This window comes from Octopus bimaculoides, chromosome 11, assembly GCF_001194135.2.
Source record: "Octopus bimaculoides isolate UCB-OBI-ISO-001 chromosome 11, ASM119413v2, whole genome shotgun sequence".
NCBI lineage: Eukaryota > Metazoa > Mollusca > Cephalopoda > Octopoda > Octopodidae > Octopus > Octopus bimaculoides.
The window spans coordinates 72189682-72210390 of NC_068991.1; the positions used below are offsets into that span (position 1 = coordinate 72189682).

At 36.9% G+C, this 20709-nt stretch overlaps 1 protein-coding gene across 1 annotated transcript in view; it reads right to left on the reverse strand.

The window, feature by feature from the left end:
* Nucleotides 1-16849, reverse strand: part of LOC106875088 (protein kinase C and casein kinase substrate in neurons protein 2) — a 166631-nt gene extending 149782 nt beyond the window's left edge. Inside the window, exons 1-2 of the mRNA XM_052972009.1 lie at nucleotides 16265-16849; nucleotides 2195-2339 (exon numbers count right to left, since the gene is read on the reverse strand). The gene's annotated coding sequence lies outside the window, so the exon portion shown is untranslated. The remainder of the gene's footprint in view (nucleotides 1-2194; nucleotides 2340-16264) is intronic.
* Between the last annotated feature and the right edge of the window lie 3860 nt (nucleotides 16850-20709).

A 20709-nucleotide genomic window follows, 5' to 3' on the forward strand; every position in this document is an offset into this window, starting at 1 on the left:
ACAGCTTACTAGAAATAACAGCCTAACCCCTGTTAATTCACACCATGTTAAAAAAAAAAGATAGCAAGGATACATTGGATAATGTGATCCTAAATGATCTATAATCGAAAAATAAAACGATGCAGAACAAAGTAAAAATAAAAGGGGGGGGGGTTCTGACTTCTCTGGAACAGATTGTTATTTCCAAGAAACTAAGCGGAAGTCACTGTTCATCAATGAGATAGCAATTATCGATTGGATCAAATTGAAACTTCGTAGAAATCGATTACTTCGTTGTAAGACGTAATAACTGTTATATACAGCTTTTACAAAGTATTGTAAACATTCACATCCTCTTCGCCCGGCATAAACCGGTGATAAAAGAGGAAGCTTTTGTTTTATTTTACAACGTGTAACAAGCAGCAGCCGAATTTCCCCCCTCAAATACACTACACAGATTTCTATTTTTATGTTTCTAAATGAGACATAGGGCAATGTGGTTCTTGCACGAAAAGGCGAGATGGGTATAACCGGAACATATCTGATCACATTTGTACTTAATCAGAGCAGAACTATAAAGGGTGGGGCTTAAACAAGAGCTATTAAGTATACACATAGGGATTGTTTTTTTTTCTTTTACAATCCGATTTAAAAAATTTAAATTTTGCCAATTCGAAAGGAGATCGAAAAGGTAGGGGAACAGAAATGAAAATGTCAATTACGCATTTTCCAATTAAGATGCATAATAAAGGAACAAAATAAAAGTGGATTTCTTTTTTGTTTAAAACAGCCGCCACATCCCTCTTGCAATTAACTTATTGAAGAGTGTGGGGGGATCAGGAAGAAAATTGATTCCATCCGTTTCTACAATGCAATTTTGACACAGAAACAAATTATATAAGTCGCAAAAATATCTAGAATACATGGAATGTAAAAGTATTCGTGTTTTAAATGAAATATGTCTAGTTTTATCTAATTTTTCCTTCATGCAATATCTAAGTATTATAAAAAAAAAAACTGTTGCTGGATGGGCAGAGATGTTTTAAAGAAAAGAAGCTAAATTAAACAAACTATAACTATAAACTGTCACAAATTTAAAACATTTTCACCCCACCCCAACACAAAAAAAATAGAAAAAAAGGACAGTTTTAAAGAAGCATTTCGAGCAGACAAAAGATTACATTCAAACACCCTAAGGGGTTTAATACAAAAGAAAAAGAGCACAGCCATCAAATGTCACTGAGAGAAAAACCTCTACGCAGTCTTTCGAAGTGAGAAATAAACAACAATTTCCCTCAAACTACACAGAACAGTCTTTTAAAAAAGTTCACAACACGACGTAACAAATAAGGACGAGATGGTCACGGCCAGAACGCCTTCGATCGCACATAGATCTGCTTGATCAGAGCTGACCTACGACTGACTATTCCTTACGATTTGTAAATGTTGATTGAAAGAAAGACATTATTTTCAACAAGACAACTTGTTTTTTTGTTTTCTTAAAAGTAACGAAATTTCCAATATTTTGAATCCTAATTTAGAAAAAAATCCATATTGTTTGTATTTTTAAGAGAATGGAATGAATAAATAAAAGGCCAAGAGAAGGAACATCGGAGTTGTGGGGGGGATGTATTAAGGAAAGAGGTGTGACCCGCAAACAACGTGACAAAGTTTTGTGAAAGTTAAGTGATTTATATACATAACATTTAAGGAGGAAAATAATTATTAGAGAATGATTTGGCACTATATATTGTTAATATATACAGTATTATATGTCAAATGATTTATAACAAGAAAAAAGAGAGTCAGAGAGACAGAGAGATGTTGGGTGAACAATTGTGAGTTTGAACTTATAAACATTTCATTTAAAAATGTGGAGTTAACATGAATAATATAGTCTTTATGAAGCAGAAAAACAAACAAAATAATACAATATGCGCAGCGAGAAAGTCGAGAAGTCAAATAGCATGATACAGAATGTTAATGACAGCGAAGCAATTTAAAGAAATGTATTAGAAATATTTTAATAACAGATGTGTGTGTGTGTGTGTGTGTGTTAGTGAAGAAGTAGAGAGAGAAAAAAAGTAAGTAGCGCGAATTATTAGGACTGCTTATAGAGATCTAGCGACATAACAACAGTTATGTTCAATAGCGGGAGAAAAAGTGAAGCATATGCTTTTTTTGTAGAGTGACAAAGGTGTTTGAAATAACTTACCTAATAAAGTAGTCAGTCCAGAGAGATTTTAGGTAACTAAATTGAAAAGTCTCATGTATGAAAAATGGCTGCAAGTTGAGGTTTGAAAGTGGAGAGTCGAGTGGACGATAAAAGGCGGTTGCTGATTGGTTGAAACTTTCGGGCACTAATAACAATAAGTGAAAATAAATAAATAAGAAACAAACGAATTAACAAAAGTAAAAGTAAATGAATAAATAGTTTAAAGAGAAAAGACAAAAAAAATGAAACAAAGAAATATGTGAGAGTAAAAATATTAAATGAATGAAATTAAACGAGCAAGTAAGGGAATTAGAAACGATTAGATCGATAAAATTTAGAAAAATAATAACAATTAAATTTAAAAAATTAATCATACAAATAATAGTGAGTGATAATTTATTCACTGAAATTATATGTATAAGTGTATGTAAGTATGTATGTATGTGTGTGTGTGTGTATATATATATATATATATATATATATATATACATGGATATATATATATATATATATGTATATATATATGTATATATACACAAATGTATATGTATATATATATATATATATATATACACAAATGTATATGTATATATATATATATATATATATATATATATATATATATATATATGCAGGTGGCACGTAAAAAACACCATTTTCAGCGTGGCCATTGCCAGTACCGTGTGACTGGCCCTCGTGCCGGTGGCATGTAAAAGCATCCACTACACTCTCGGAGTGGTTGGCGTTAGGAAGGGCATCCAGCTGTAGAAACTCTGCCAGATCAGATTGGAGCCTGGTGCAGCCTGCTGGTTTGCCAGTCCTCAGTCAAATCGTCCAACCCATGCTAGCATGGAAAGCGGACGTTAAACGATGATGATGATGATATATATATATAATGGAGAAATTATACAAAATGTATAAATAGATGATGAGTAAAGCACCAATACAGTTTTGATTACCTGATGTTATCTATAGATTTATTCCAGGAACTTTGTATATACACACACATCCAAATACGCACGCATACACACACACAAAATAGAATAAAGAAACAGAAATAGAATTGAGTTGAAATTTAATTTTATTTGATGTCAAACTGAATGTATTTTAAATAGTTGGTACCAGCTATGAGAAAATCAAAATCAATCAGTCAATCAATCAAACAATCAATCAATCAAATAAATAAATAAAAGAAAATATTGAGAAACAAATAAAAAGAATGCTAAAATTACCACCACCACCACCTACCACACCAACAACAACAGCAGCAGCAGCAGTAACACTGTCATCAAATGGATAAATAATATTTAATCTCCTTTCACATTGTAATTAACTTGATCAATGAATTAAGCGATTGCTAAAGAGCTTTGCTGTAAAAAATGTCGAGCTACATTCCTATAACTTAACTTATATTCATTTCATTAAATGTTCATTTGGATCTGCATTTAAGAACATGGAATTAAATTGAATCCATAATTATATTAAATTTTGATTTTCTATTTCTTTCAATTTTAATTTTAGATTAAAATAATCTTGAATTTTAATTTCAAATAGTTTTTTTTTTTATTTATTTACCTATGTATTTGTTTTGGGTAATTTCAAACAACAAAAAAAGCCCTGAAAATTTTTTTTTATATATTTTAATATACTGCATAATGGCTTTATTCCATCTACCCTTATCTTTACATAGCTTAGGCATGGCTGTGAGGTAAGAAGCTTGCTTCCCAACCACATGGTTCTAAGATCAGTCCCACTGTGTGGCACCTTGGGCAAGTCTCTTCTACTATAACCTAGGGCTGACCAAAGCCTTGTGAGTGGATTTAGGAGACGGAAACTGAAAGAAGCCCGTCGTATATATATGTGTGTGTATGTGTATGTTTGTGTCTGTGTTCCCACCCACCACTGCTTGATAACTGGTGCTGGTATGTTTATGTCCCCATAACTTAGCAGTTCGACAAATGACCCCAAAAGAAAAAGGTACTGGGGTCGATACATTCAACTAAAAATTCTTCAAGGCAGTGCCCCAGCATGGCCGCAGTCTAATGACTGAAACAAGTAAAAGATAAAAGATTTTAAAACATAGTCTAATAACATCTATGTGTTTTTCTTTTTTTTTCATTTTATTTTTATTTTACTGTATGAATGAACTGGTCAATGGCATAAGTACCAATTGAGCACTGATGTAACTGACCAGCCCCCAACTCACCTGAAATTTCAGATATTATACCTATAGTAGAAAGGATTATCTTATTATTATTATTATTATTATTATTATTATTATTAGTCACACAAGTAAAACAATATTTCTCTTAACTTGACACTAAACCTATTTTGTGATGAAAGGGAGAAGCATTACAAGTTAATTGAATTGAGCTCCGAGCTCTGCGCATTATGGATGCTGGCTTAAAATCAATATCAGCCGGATTAAAACTCATCACTAAACATTCCTCTTTCAAGAAAAAAAGAACAAAATAAAATAACTGAAAATAGCATTACATATGTGTGTGTGTGTGTGTGTATGTATATATACGCAATAAGCACCATTCATGCGTGGGTCGTTGCCAGTGTCGCCTGGATGGCTCCCCGTGCCGTTGGCATGTAAAAAGCACCGTCCGAACATGGTCGATGCCAGCCTCTCCGCCCCAATTGGCTCCTGTGCTGGTAGCACATAAAAAGCACCATCCGAATGATGCCGATGCCAATGCCACCTGACTGGCTCCTGTGCCAGTGGCACATAAAAAGCCCCCACTACATTCTTGGAGTGGTTGGCATCAGGAAGGACATCCAGCTGTAGAAACATTACAAGATCAGATTGGAGCCTGGTGTGGCCTCCTGGTTTGCTGGTTTCCAGTCAAACCGTCTAATCCATGCCAGGATGGAAAACAGACATTAAACAATTATGATGATGATGTATATATATATATATATATATATATATATATATATATATATATATATATATACACACATACATATATATATATAGCTATATACATACATATATATGCATATATCAAAACATTAGATTGGAGCCTGGTGCAGCCTTCTGGCTCGTCAGCCCTCAGTGAAACCGTCCAACCCGTGCCAGCATGGAAAGCAGACATTAAATGATGACGATGATAATGATGATGATGATACATGTGCATATATGTGTGTGTAAGTAGATGGGATGGCCATAAATGGAATGCTTTTGATATATCTGTTCATTCAGTATTGATTTGAAGTTAAACAACAGCAGCAACAATAACAGCAACATGCCCAAATACCTATCCTAAATCCTACCTAATAATGTAATAATGTACCTAAGGTAAGATACTAGTGTGTTACTATGACAACAAAACTTCAGATGGAAACAAACTGGCCGATTTGTTAGAGAATGCTTCATGGTATTTGTTCTGACCCCTGGTGTTCTGAGTTCAAATCCTGCCATGATCAGCTTTACCTTTTATCCTCCCAGGGTTGATTAAAACAGGGGCCAATCCAAGGTGGTGGATTAGTGGAAATATAAAAGCATCAAACTGGATGTCTTGCAGTATCTATTCTGGATCTTTGCATTCTGAGTTCAAATCCTGCCAGGGCTTACTTAGGTGGTAGACTTAGCACATTGTCCAGTTTAACCTGTTTAGCCTTTAAACCGGCTGTATTTGGCCCAGTTATTCAACCTGATTTATGCTCACACCAGCCAGGTCCAGCTTCTCACACCTACCCAACAATGTCATTCTACAAATAAACAATCACATCGTTGAAGTGCCAAAGCTACAAGACAGAATAACCGAAATGCTTTCTCTGCCTTGACCCGAGCATAGGACAGGGCTCGCCTTTTTGAGCTGGGAAATGAATGGAATGCTCGGAGTGTGTCTTGTTGTGGCTACCCCCTCCTATGGAGAACTTAGGCTTTGGTAAATAAAAAAAAAATTCTGATTTGGGGGTACATTTCCCTTCCCCCTACAAGTCTTGGGGGCTCTACGAAAGGGGTCATGGGTACAGTCATCCACTCCACCCCACATGACTAAAAAGATAAAACGAAATAAATAAATATTAACATATTTATTTCAGAACGACTTTGTGGGTAGGAAGGGAATTATTTATTTTATTCTATTTTATTATTTTATTTTATTTTTGTTCTTTATTTGGAATACTTTTGTATTTTGTTATGACAGAAAGTTGACATTTAATCACGTTAAGTTGATATGAAAACTCATTGTGTGGCAGTTTAAAATGGAATAGCAAATAAATCAGATGAAACGATGTGTTAGCTTGCAAAGAGAAACCATGTCACATGAATAAATAGTTTATATTCATTTGAATGCATAACCATGAAACAAGGTCTTTAGCTGATAGTAGTAGTAGTAGTGGTGGTAATTACAGAAATGAAAGTTTCTACGCAAAAACCTGTGCGCATACACACACACACCCACCCATGTATGTATATATACTGTCTGGTTATGAAGTTTGCCTTCCAAAAACATGGTTTCAGGTTCAATTCCACTGCATGGACCTTGGGCAAATGTCTTCTGCCATAACTCCATGCCAACCAAAGCTTTGTGAGTGGACTTGGCAGATGGAAACTGAAAGAAGCCCATCATGTGTTTATGTGTGTGTGTGTTTGCGTCTCCTTGTCTCGATGTCATGTGATAGTTGTAAATGAGCATCACTGTCATACAAGCAGTGTCTCTCATTTCTAATATTCTGTGAAAGCATGTCTGGCCATGGATAAATATTATTTTGCTTCAAAATTAGAGAAACTATGGTAACCTCAAGACAAAATACTGCAGTTTCCAGGCTTTCAGACATGTATCTACATTAAGTATGATACACTAAATGCTATTTTGAACTATACTGCTTTCATTGCTGATAAATTTTTATCCAGCCTGCCAGCTAATTGCAAAACCAGTACATAAAACAGTGCCAGCTGCGCAAACTGGATGGTGCCTGTGGAAGAGAAAGACCTAGAAAGGAGTTGAATGAAGAGATGGAAACTAAACTCAAAATGCTGAACCCAACAAAAGAAATGACAAATGTCTGTGACAACTGATGACATGCCGGAATGGAGAGCAAAGCTGCCCTCAAGAAAGCATAGCAAAAAGAATGTGAAGGAAGAAAGAATTGAAGAATTGGTGGCTGGGATAGTCTTGCAGTAATTTACCAATTGTTCCTTCACTGTCTCTTTTTCCCTTTCTTCTCTCCTTAGCCTCCCCACCAGGGATCTTTTCACTAGTTTTACCCCCTGCTCTCCCCACTACCTCTATAATAACTTCATACCTCCAACTTCTCCTCATCTTACAGCATTTACCCTCTAGTCCCCCCACCACCACCGCCACCAGCCAACTGACAACAGAAGGATTCAAACTCAAAGCAGAAAATGCTACAATTACCACAAGGTATTTTTCTGCCTCTCTATCATTTTGCTTGTAAAATAACTCAACATGGTGTTATCAAAAACAACAAATAAATGTTCAAATACCATAAATATTCTAGCTGTTGTTATTTTTTGCGTGCTTCTTTGTCAAAATTAAATCATAACAGTTATAAACGACCATTATTCTCATAGCAAATATTAATGCTGTGATATCAAAGTTCAAAAAAAGTAGCTAAGTAACTCATGCTTTGTCTAAAGCAATTACTATGACATACACATAATTCTCTCATTAGTCTTAGCTTACAAATGTACATGCATGTGCACATGTGCGTGCACACACACACACACACTTGTGTATATGTTCATGTATATTAAGAAGGCATGTGGCTTAGTGGTTAGGGCATTCGGCTCGCGATTGTAAGGTCGTGAGTTCAATTCCTGGCGACGCATTGTGTCCTTGAACAAGATACTTTATTTTACATTGCTCCTGTCCACTCGGCTGGCAAAAATGAGTAGTACCTGTATTTCAAAGGGCCGGCCTTGTCACACTCTGTGTCACGCTGAATCTCCCTGAGAACTGCGTTAGGGGTACACGTGTCTGTGGAGTGCTCAGCCACTTGCATGTTAATTTCATGAGCAGGCTGTTCCGTTGATCGGATCAGCTGGGACCCTCGTCGTCATAACCGACAGAGTGCTCCATGTATATTGTACATGCATGAAACGGCACAAACACAAAACCTGAAATTCTAAGAGGGTCGGGGTTAGTCAATTATGTCAAAGCCAGGACCCAACTAATACCTGTTTTATTGACCCCGAAAGGATAAAGAGCAAAGTGGACTCAGCAGAATTTAAACTCTGAATGTAAAGAAGTGAAAGAAGTGCTTGCTGCCGGTGCCATGTAAATGGCACCTATGCATTGTAGTCGTGGTCATTGCAGGCAGGGCTTTGGAGTCAGCGTCAGAGTCGTGGAGTCAGAATCGGAGTTGGAGTCATGAAGTCAGAGTCGTGGATTTGAAGACGTGGAGTTAGAGTCATGGAGTCGGAGTCATGAAGTTGGAATTGTGGAGTTGGAGTCCTGGAGTCGGAAACAATTAAAGGGTAGTCGGAGTTGGTAAAACTATACCGACTCTGACTCACAGTATTCTTTTATTCTTTTACTTGCTTCAGTTATTTGACTATAGCCATGCTGGAGCACTGCCATTAGTCAAACAAATCAACCCTGGGACTTAATCTTTGTAAGCCTGGTACTTATTCTATCAGTCTCTTTTGCTGAACCACTAAGTTACGGGGATGTAAACACACCGACATCAGTTGTCAAGCAATGTTGGGGGACAAACAAACACGCACACACACACACACACACACACATACACACATATGACGGGCTTCTTTCAATTTCCATCTACCAAATCCACTCATAAGGCTTTGGTTGACCTGAGGCTATAGTAGAAAACACTTGCCCAAGGTACCATGCAGTGGGACTGAACCCAGAACCACGTGGCTGGTAAGCAAGCTACTTACCACACAGCCACTCCTGCGCCTGTATATATCTTTATTCTTTAATATAAACCAGTTCTAACATATAGGCCTACTCAAAGTACAGGTGTATGCATATGCTTTATGAGCTAAGTAGACCACAATCACTTAATTACATAAAGAGGAGTTGGAGTCGCAGGTGCCAATAGTAGAGGAGTCAGAGTCAAAGTTTTTTGTTTCAACTCAGCAGCCATGGTTGGCACCCATGTAAATGGCACCCACCCGTGAATTGTAGTTGTGGTCATTACCGGTGTCATGTAAATGGCACCTGTGCCGGGGGGCACATAAAAGAACCTGTTACACTCCTGGACTGGTTGGCATTATGAAGGGCATCCAGCTGTAGAAACCATGCCAAATCAGACTGGAATGAGGTGCAGCTCTCCGGCTCATCAGCTCCAGTCAAACCATTTAACCCATGCCAGCATGGAGAGGGGATGTTAAACGATGATGATGATGACAAACATATACACAAGCTCACACATCTGTGTGTGTGTGTGCACGTGTGCACATGTGAGTGCATGAGAATGTACATTCGTAAGCTAAGCCTAACGAGAAAATTATATGTCATAGTAATTGCTTTAGACAAAGCATGAGTTACTTAGCTACTTTTTTAAACTTTGATATCAACAGCATTAATATTTGCTATGAGAATAATGGTCGTTTATAACTGTTATGATTTTATTTTGACAAAGAAGCACACAAAGAGTAACAACAGCTGGAATATTTGTGGCATTTAAACACTTGTTTTTTGATAACATGATGTTGAGTTATTTTACAAGCAAAATGATTCTCTAAGCTAACAAAGAGATAAACACTAACTCGTGATTATATATTGTGTACAAAATAATACAATGGTTATTTTAAAGTTGGGGTGGTCAGACATAAAGTTAGATTTTAGAGTGTAGGCATGATTGCATGATTAAGAATTTTGTTTCACAACTACAGGGTTTGAGGTTCTGTCCACCGTGTGACACCTTGGGCAAGTGTCTTCTACCAAGGTCTTGAGAGTTGATTTGGAGGATAGAAACTGTAAGGAACCCATCCTCTGTGTGTGTGTGTGTGTGTGTGATGAAATCGGCCAGCCCCTGCTCCCACCAAATTTCAGGTCTTGTGCCTATAGTAGAAAGGATTATTATTATTATTTTTAATACATCTCACCAGTGTTATAAAGTTTTCCACGGTATGTACATAGGTGTGTGTGTGTGTGTGTGTGTGTGTGTGTCTTTTTGCCTTGGCATCATCTGGTAGTTGTATATGGGGGTCACTATCAGACAGCTAGGGTCATTTCTAATATTCAGCAAAAAACATGCCTGACCATGGGAGAAAAAATATGACCTTGCTTGGAAACAGCTGAGGGTTGGTGACCAGAGGAGCATCAGGCTATCAAAAGGCTGCCTCAATAAACTCCGTCCAACCCATGCAAGCATGGGAAAATGTACATTCTTTTCTACTCTAGGCACAAGGCCAAAAATTTTTGGGGGTGGGTGCCAGTCGATTAGATCGACCCTAGTACGGAACTGGTACTTAATTTATCGACTACAAAAGGATGACAGGCAAAGTCGACCTTGGCGGAACTTGAACTCAGAACGTAAAGACAGACAAAATACCACTAAGCATTTCGCCCAGCGTGCTAACATTTCTGTCAGCGCACCAATGTACATTAAAACAATGATGATGTAGTTGTTGTTGTTGTTGATGATGATGATGATGATGGTGGTGGTGGTGATGATGATGGTGATAATGAAATGTATAGTGCTAGGCTTGATCTCTCAACATGACATGGTGCCTTGGATGCATCAACCATAGTCTCCAGTGGACCACTTCTTCCTTGTGAGTGGAATCTGATAGATGGAAACTATGTGGAAGCTTGTGCGGTTAAGCAGTTTGTTTTGCAGCCATATGGCTTCTGTGTTTATCCTATTCTCCAGCACCAAAAGCATAATAGCCAGAGTAAGAGTCAGTTCAAGGGACTATTATCCCAGCTGATAAAAATGGATTACCGTATATACTTGGCTATAAGTCGCACTTTTATCCCCTGAAATTTTCACCTAAAGTCGAGGATTTGACTTATAAGCGCATCCTATAAACAAATCTTCAGTTATTTTCTAGGTACAAGCCATGTCTGAAGTTCCAACACTTGGAATAACTGAAAAGGATAAAATTTTACTGGGCAGTACCATTCAATCCGGCGGTGTCAACAGTACTAAAATAAGTGTTGTTTGGGAACAACATACACACACACACACACACACACACACACACACATATATATATATAGGGAGAGTATTCTCAGGAGAAAACTTGTTTACAAACTATGTAAGATGTTCAGGACTACTTACTTTATGTTTTTATTTTGTATTTTAAAAATAATTAAGTGGAGATGTGTAGCAACGATGAAGGAGGAAAAAGATGGGATAAAATACACACACACACACATACATAGATTATAGCAGCGCCTCCATCTAAGAATATCTGAAGAAGGAATTGTATTCCGAAATATCATCGGACTATGGATAACTAAATTACAACAGGTATATAGTCCATTTTTTGTATTATAGTGCATTGTTGTACCATTCAAAACTTTTTATTCTTTACATATATCTATGGATTTATATACGTGTATAAGCACGTGTATGTATGTATTTATGCATAAGCATGTATGTGAATCTTGTCTCACCTCAAAAAATTTAAAACTATAGTAATAAGTTGAGGCATGTGACCTTGTGGTTAAGAAGTTCAGCTTATGCTCATAAAGTCATCAGTTCAACTACTGGGCCATATGACACTATGTGTCCTTGAGCAAGACTCTTTAGTTCATGTTATCCCACTCTATTCCACAGTAATGAATAGAATGGGTAATTTGAATAAATAGAGGAAGAGAGAGCTATATTAGAACCTGGTGCAGCTCTCTCTCTCTCTCTCTCTATCTATCTATCTATCTCTTTCTCTCTCCCCACTCCCTCTGCTCTGCTAGATAAAAGGGGAGAAGGATGAGCTGTCTATGCCTGCTCTTGACTCTATAGGTACAAGGTACATTCCAGAAGTTTCCAGACATTTTTAGAAGAAGCAGTTATAACCGTCCTCAATTTGTGTAATTCTAGTATACCATTACTATACACCTAATAAGCTAACCTGCCGAATTTTGTTATTCCAGATGGAAGGAGATGCCTCATGCAGTACTTTGAACACACTCTACTAAACACTGCTCGTCACAACTGACTAGTTTGCAGAATGCAGTGATGACATAAAGACAATTTGGAATCTCACTATGCAATAAAGTTTTGTTTCAGACAGGGCAAAAATACTGCAGAAACTTATGTACATATTACAAAAATAATAAAAAAATATACAGTACTGTTTCTACTTCACGGATTTTCACCTATCGCAGGGGTGGGGGTGGAACGTAACAGCCGCGATAGTCGAGGGATTATTGTATTTGATTTTATCAATTGTGGAAGAATGAAAGGAAAATCTAAGTTTTCTATTATAATTAATTTCTTCACATGCTGGAAGCTTTATCAACCTCACTATTTAACTAATACTTTATTTTATCAGGGATGGAAGGTAAAGTCCGAGTTTTCTATTATAATTACCGTAAATCCTCGAGTATAATCCGCATTTTTTTCCCGAAAATTTAAAGGTCAAAATCCCTAGTGCGTACTATATACGAGGTTAAAAATTTTTAATATTTTCTAAGCAATGTCCGAGTCTCTATTTGCTGTCCGGCAATGTTTATTCAGACGCATTTTGTGATGTCGGGCTTGTAACCGATAGTGATAAATATGTAAAGGCAATTTACTTAATATTTAGTTTTCACTGACGTTATTTATGTTATTTCTTTATTTTCTGCAAACAAAGTGCACAAAAAAAGCTACACGTTTGCATTATGTTATATATACAATAATAATAAAGGACGTTGCCGTATATACGTTTACAAACCAAGGACGTTATACAGACCTCCTTGACTCAAGTTAGAGAAGGGGTACGTATTATACACAAGGTTTAGGTTTTTCAGAGGTACAGCCCCCTAAAAATCCCCTGCGTATTATACTCAAGGGCGGACTATATTCGAGGATTTACGGGACATGTACATCTCAGAAGCTTTATTAGAAATATTCAAGCAATTTCAGGACTTGACTGGTATTATGTTTTATTGAACCCAAAAGGATAAAAAACTAGGCTTCAGTTTTCTGTAATGATTTCATTCACATCTAGGAAAGTAATCATAATTATTAGAAATATTGCATTGATCTCAGTACTGTACGAGTTGTTGTTGTCATCATGTATTGTAGGCTTTGCAATATGTTGATGACACTACAACAAAAGCCTTCCTGATTAACTGCGAGTTCTCCCATCGGATAAAGCCATAGTGTTTCTTTGTTCTAACTTTCTCATAGGAACTGATTTTATTTTTATTACATATATATAGATGTATATGATAGATGAATAATACAAAACCACATTAAAATAAAAATCCTAAACAATAGTCATGATTCTTCCGTAATATAAGTTTTTACAAATGAAAGACAAAGAAAAGAAGAAAAGCGGGGGGAAAAAAGGGAAAAAGGGAAGAGAAAAATAAAAGAGAAAAAATGTCAATGCAACACCAAGTGCCACAACTAGCCGTACACCACAAGGATCAACAGAACCTACTGAAGCAGGCCAGTATGCTTGCAGTATTACCACGGACGATGGTGAGGCTAAGACGTTGGAATAGCCAAGCACTTTCACAGGCACCACCTGACACCTTGGTGCAGAAAACTGTCAACGATGACAAGCACTTTGTGGTTAGTGGCCCAGTTCCTCCAACCGTCCCAAACACCACAGGTTGGAAGAGATAGTTCTCTGCCAGGTCCTGATACTTCAGGGTTTTATTCCGTTTGGTTTTGGAAGCAGTGACCCTTCCCTTTACTGCAGCGTCCAGGATGTGTGAGGGGGTAAGAGTCATGGATTGTGGTGTCCCAGATGAGGAACCTATCTTTAACCAGAGACAGAGGGTAAGACCATCTGGTCTCTTTCCATCACTTCTGGATAATCCTGCCAGCTCCAGAACTGAGGGGATATTAAGAGTCAGGGCCCGCTTAATGATTAGGTAGCTTGGTGTGACAAGCGAAACAACCAGCATTTAGGTGGCAATACAGACCACGAGAATCTGTTGGATTGCGGGGCCTCCACAGTGGCATCTCAATCCTATACAGACGTCAGCTTCCACTCTGAGTGCGATAGAGATGCAGAGTTCATCTAAGCTGGCCACAGACAAGGAATCAATCCAGTCCTCCGAGAATTTTGTACAAGCTGAAAGTAGGCGACACCTTGATCAGACCGAACACGGAGAGAGTTGAAAGTGACACCTGAATGCAGATTCTCCCATACTCTCTGCTTCCGTCTATCCTCAACTGTAGCAGAAACTGACAAACCCAGCTCCCTCCAGTGTTTTATTGGCAGAGATATCGGGGGTGGTTTGCCAATTACCTTCCCCAAATGGATGGCTGTTGGTTCACAAGGAGCTTGTCTGTCCTTCGACAAGTCTTGTTTTTAATCTTGTCGGGTGTCGAGACCCACCTTCACAAGAGAAGCCAGCTACTCAAGCCAGTTTAGTCACCAACCACTCATCCACGGAACAGCTAGTACTGTTTACATTATACCAGTAGCAGGTTTCATCAATCAGTCTGTGATGAGATCCATGACCAGTTTACAGGTACTTTAATTTCATTGAATCAAAACACCTTGAAAGAGTAAAAGACAAAATTGAACCCCGGTGAGATTTGAGCTTATGATAGAAACAGCTGTGACTAAATACTGCATAGCATTTTATCCATCACTCTAATCTAGTCCTCGTTTTAGTAACCTAAATACCTTTGACTAGAGAAAATAGATACAATAATAGTTAGGCGGAGAGCGGCGAAGACTATAGCCAAAGACATCTGAAGCTACACACAATTTACCTGTTATTTGACACAATGATAACTGGTTGTTTGTTAGACAGTTACAAGTATGGTCATTAAACAATACAATGTAAATGTAATGTTCGTTCTTCCTCCCTCTCTGAATTGTCGGTACATAAATATACACAGTTTAATTGCTATGTAACCCCATGAACTTTCACACACATACTTTTATATATATACACGCGTACATAAATACATACACACGTTTATACGTATATACATGCATCTATATATACATTCGTATATACATTTATATATACAGATATACGTACATTCATATATGTATATTCATACGTACATATACACATTCGTACATATATACACGCATACATATATATAATAATATATGCTTGCATACATACATTCATACATACTACATATGCATACATACACACATACATTCATACATAGACATGCTCTCACACACACACACACATACACATCTATACTCACATCCATATATACATGTATACATACATATACGTGCATACACACAGAGAGGAGTCCAAGATTTCAGGAGCTCTGGTCTGGGAGGATGGTACCTGTCAAGGGTTCTAGTTATGAGTGAAATAACAGAAGATGGTCTTTTATCTAGGGTACCCAGGACTTGTTCGTGTGCGAACATGCCCTGATATGCGAATCAGTTACCTTGCCTGAAGATTAAATAGGCCCTATACCACAGGGATTAGCTCAGAATAGAAAGAGTCTAGCTAAGTAAAGTGTAAATAAGGTGGCAAAAAGTAACAGCAAAATCTGAATATACCAAAGTCTGAACCTTAATTCTTTGGTATGAAGGCTAATGACTGCTGACGCCAGTGAAAAGGGTATGGCACAAGAAGAAGGGGGGGGGGGTGAATTCTGAATTCCACCCTTTTCTATAAATATTCAGATATCCAGCCATTTCTCAATATGTGGACTCAGGAAACATACCCACAAAGAAAATAACTTCATATTTATACAAACAGTATACTCCCTTTGGCATATTCTTAGACGATACCTAATTGACCTGAAGCATTTTAGGTGGTCTGGATGCAACAAATAAGGTGTGTCCTATTGCTAGCCGATGAATTAGCATCGCTTTGTTTGCAAAAGAGGTGTTTCTTTATGCTCTCTGTCATTAAAAATTAAATAAATGCCAAATATTTAAACGACAGTATGCTGTGTTTATAAATAGTGCAGAATACTTGTAAAATAATAATCTTATTTTAAAATGGCAAATATACTTACAGCGAACTTCATATAATCCTTTCTGCTACAGGTAGAAGGTCTGAAATTCTAGAGGAGGGGGCTGGTCGATTACATCGATTCCAATGCTTGGTTTATTTTATCAAATCCAAAAAGATGAAAGACAAAGCTGATCTTGGCAGAATTTGAACTCAGAACGTAAAATCAGGAGAAATGGAGGAACGAGAAAACAGAAGGGATCAAGCGGCAGGAGGCTGACAGAAAGCTATTGTGGATTTTGTTTGTGTCACGCGAAATAAATAAATAAATAAATAAGGCAGCTGATTGTTTTATATTTTAAAGTTGTTTCTCTGTTATTGACGCTGGTCGTAGAACGTAGTTTTGTCAACACAAGATGGCTGCGTAATGACTTTCGCCAATTCCGTTAAAAACAGAAAACTACGAGTGATGGAGGAAATAGATGCAGATCTGGGAATTAGCACCAGCGTAGAACTGAAAAGACGAGCCCCAACTGTGTTTTAACACTCGAAGGAAAGGCTCAGGAAGCAGTACTTGAAATAAATATGGTGCCAAAAGATAGATACACTCTTTTTAGAGGATTCAAATCAGTCGGCGTTTATCGCATAAGAATCGTTCGGGCAGTGATTACGACGGTGTATACCTCGTTCAGTTTGATCGTCTTTGGGATCAAGATTATTTTGCCAGAACTCGTACTTGCGTACATGACATTAAAAAGTGCAAATCGATCACCAGAAAATGAGCAGTTAGTAAAAATTACAGTTTTAGTGAGTTGACTGACACAAACTGTTTCTCAGTAATAATAAGAAAGGAGATGGATGTTGCATATAATAAAAGTTTACAGAAATCCGAAAGTAAGCCGGAAACTTGATATGAAGAGTGTTATGGTCGCTGTCACGTAGACGTCCCTCTTAATCTCTCAACCAACGAAGTAGAGACAATCGAAATAAAGCGGGACATAATAAAAAGGTAAAACACCATGAAGTGCTAAGTAAGTGGCGATACTATCCACTGGGCTATGGATTGTCTATATGCTGGCACCAGAAAAAGGCGTTATAGTCAGATAGATGAATATTAATCTGTGACCAACACGATGTTGATGAATCAACAAAAGAAAAAGAGTGACGGTCCTTCAATTTTATATGAGACAGTAAGCTATGTAGTCCCTGGACAGCAAAGCTTCTGAAACTGTTTGTGGTTCAAAATGGTATGAATGTTTTCTGAAAACATTACCAGATCAAATACAACAGAAGGGAAAGGAAACTAAAAGATGAAAGCAAATATGTAATGTATGTTATTGAAAAAGGTGAAATATTTTGATTGGATTTTTAACATGGAGTATCTGAATGGCAAGTAAAAGAAAGTGACCAAACAAGAAACGCAAAACACAATTCTTCAGATGAGGAAAATATAATTTCTTTCTCATTAAATATTGACTGGGGCACAGCAAAAAAGAGAACTTAAAAGTTGGACTAAAAATTAAGTTTATGAGCATGGACCTGACCAAAATCAACCTAAGATATCTATAAGGTGGATTTATACAAATAAAATGTTAAGTAGTAAAACAATTTGCTAAGTTAGACCTGTAGCAACAGGTTTTCAAAGCAGAGATGCTAGTAACACTGGAAGTGACTCTGCCACATGTTCAAAAGAGAGTCTACATGTAGCATTAGGAATTATGGCCTTTCAGTGCTGGATATACAAATGAATGGATATTGAGATTTCTTTTTTGCAAAGCAACTGGACAGATTAATTTGCCTAGAACCTCCTCAAGAAGCCAGTACACCTCAGGGTTATATACAGAAACTTTTGAAATATGTATATGGCCTGATTGATGCTTCCAGATCCTGGTATCTAACAGTCAAAGAGGAATTCACGAAGTTAGGAATACTAGCTTCAAAGTATGATCAGGGAATATTTATATGGTATTGTGGAAACAAACTGCATGGTGTTAGTGTTACACATGTGGATGATTTCTGTTTTACAGGTACAAAGATCTTTCAGAGCCAAGTTATCGATAGGCTTCATAAATTACTAAAAGTTAAGTCTGAAGAAACAGCAGAGTTTCAATATATAGGATTAGATATTAAAATGAATGGATAGATTATTAAACTATGTAAAGAAAGTGAAATATATTCCAATAGAAAATAATAGAAATTTAGAAGACAAAATATCAACAAGAGAGATTACAGAAGTTTAGATAACTGACAGGTTAACTAAATTGCTTAACCACACACAAACTAGACTAGATTTGAGTTATGATGTTGGTGAGTTAAGTTCTATTCTAAAACAGGAAAATGTGGAGTCGATTCAACAAATTAACAAAGCAGTGAAGAAAGCAAAGAAGGAAAAATTTCATAAATTATTTCAGGATGAGGAAATTTTGATTGTTTATAGTTGGAGCCATATAGTGATGTCTCTTTTGTTAATTTGAAAGATGAGGGATCTCAAGGAGGTTATATTTTATTTCTGGTTGTTGCAATGATAATTTTCATGCCCATCGCTTAGCATTCTAAATATATTAGAAGAGTTGTCATAAGTACTCTAGCTGCAGAAATCTTCGCAATGGTTGACATTGTATTTTTTAAAGAAAATTTTTATTAAAATTGTTACAGTCATAGAATGAAATTGAAAACATTAAGATAACTTGCAAGACAGACAGTTCTTGCCTCTATGATGCAGTAGACTCAACCACTCAAATATAGACAAAAGACTTTGCATAGAGATGGCAAAAAGGAAATTACAAAGATCTCATGGATTCCAACAGATGCAAAATTCTGACTTCTTGACAAAGAATGGGGTACCATCCTTTAATATTCTTGGGCTTGCATCAGAGCCTAAAGAATCTTCAGTATAATTGTTAAAGCTACATTCTTCCTTTTTCTTTTGCAGTTGAAAGCCTGATACTGGCATTAAGTCACAACTGCCAGTCACCCATGAAGACGAAAGACAGAAAGGGGTGAAAATAGTGTTAATAGTATAAGGGAAATGATCCCTCCTGAATTACTGGGGTAACCAGAAGAGGAACTGAAGGGAGCAGCTGGAAGCCGAGAGAAGGATGTCAAGGATTTTGGTTGTCTTATATGGAGATTGTTCTATGCTTAAAATTTGTTCCTCATTTATTAACACATTTTACTACAGACACAAAGCCTGAAATTTTAGATGAAGCAACCAATCGATTACATCAACACCAGCTCTGGGATGATCAATGTTTTGTGTGAGTTGATTTGATAGATGGAAACTGAAAGAAACTAATCATGTTTCTATATGAACATTATGTGTGTGTGTGTGTGTGTGTGTGTGTGTGTTAGTGTCACCATAATGCAAGTGATGTCATTCATTTCCGATCTTCCATGGAAACATATCTGGCCACAGAGAATTATGACCTTGCTTGGAAACAGGTGAGAGTTTGCGATGGAAGGGCCATCTGGCCATAAAAAATCTGCCTCAATGAATTCCGTCTGATTCATGCAAGCATGGAAAAGTGGACGTTAAAATGGTGATGACAACAATGATGATGATGATGGTGGTGGTTGTAGTGGTGGTGGCGGCAGCAGTGACAGTGGCTATGGCAGTGGTGATGGTTAATACATATATCTAACATTGACCCAAGGCTACCGATTTTGGTTGAGCAGGGGGACACAGTCAATCAAATCTATCCCCAGTACATGACAGGTATTTTTATTTCATCCCCTCCACCCTGATTGAGAAGAATTTCTTCCTCAAACTTGCAACTTATCCTGTTTCCCTGTGTTTCTTTACGTTTATTTGCCTGTCTGTCATGCTTTCTCTCTCCCTTTCTCTCACTGTCTCAGTCTCTCCTTTTCTCTCACTGTCTCAGTCTCTCCCTTTCTCTCACTGTCTCTGTCTCTATCCCCCTCGCTTTTCCTTGTTTTCATACCTCTATTATTTATTCATAAGTGTATAATCTTTTGTTATAATAATAGCCTAAACAGTTTCCCTCCGCCTAGCATTCTGTTTATATTTCATGTACGACTATTTCAAAGTTTTCTTTCTCTTGTACTCCCATTCTCTTGTTTCTCTATTTTTGTCCATAGATGCGTATATTTGTATATAAAAATACATATGCGCATGTGTGTGTTTGTATGTGTGGGTTTGTACTTTTGTTTCTTTCCTTTTGAAAACATTTCAGAGAAGCTAAAATATTCCACTATCATATTTTTCACTTGTTTTAATCTCAAATCCACCTTCCTATTTCTATTTTCGCTATGTCACCCTTTATCTTTTCATGTGTAATACTATATTACATTACACACACACATTTAAAATATATTACATACACATACACACACACATGATATTATTAGATAGATACGTGCATGTATGTATTCCTTTATATATATACACACATGCACACACACACTCACACAAACACATATTTATTTGTAAGTGTATATGTGTGTATGCATATATATACATACATATATATATATATATATATATATATA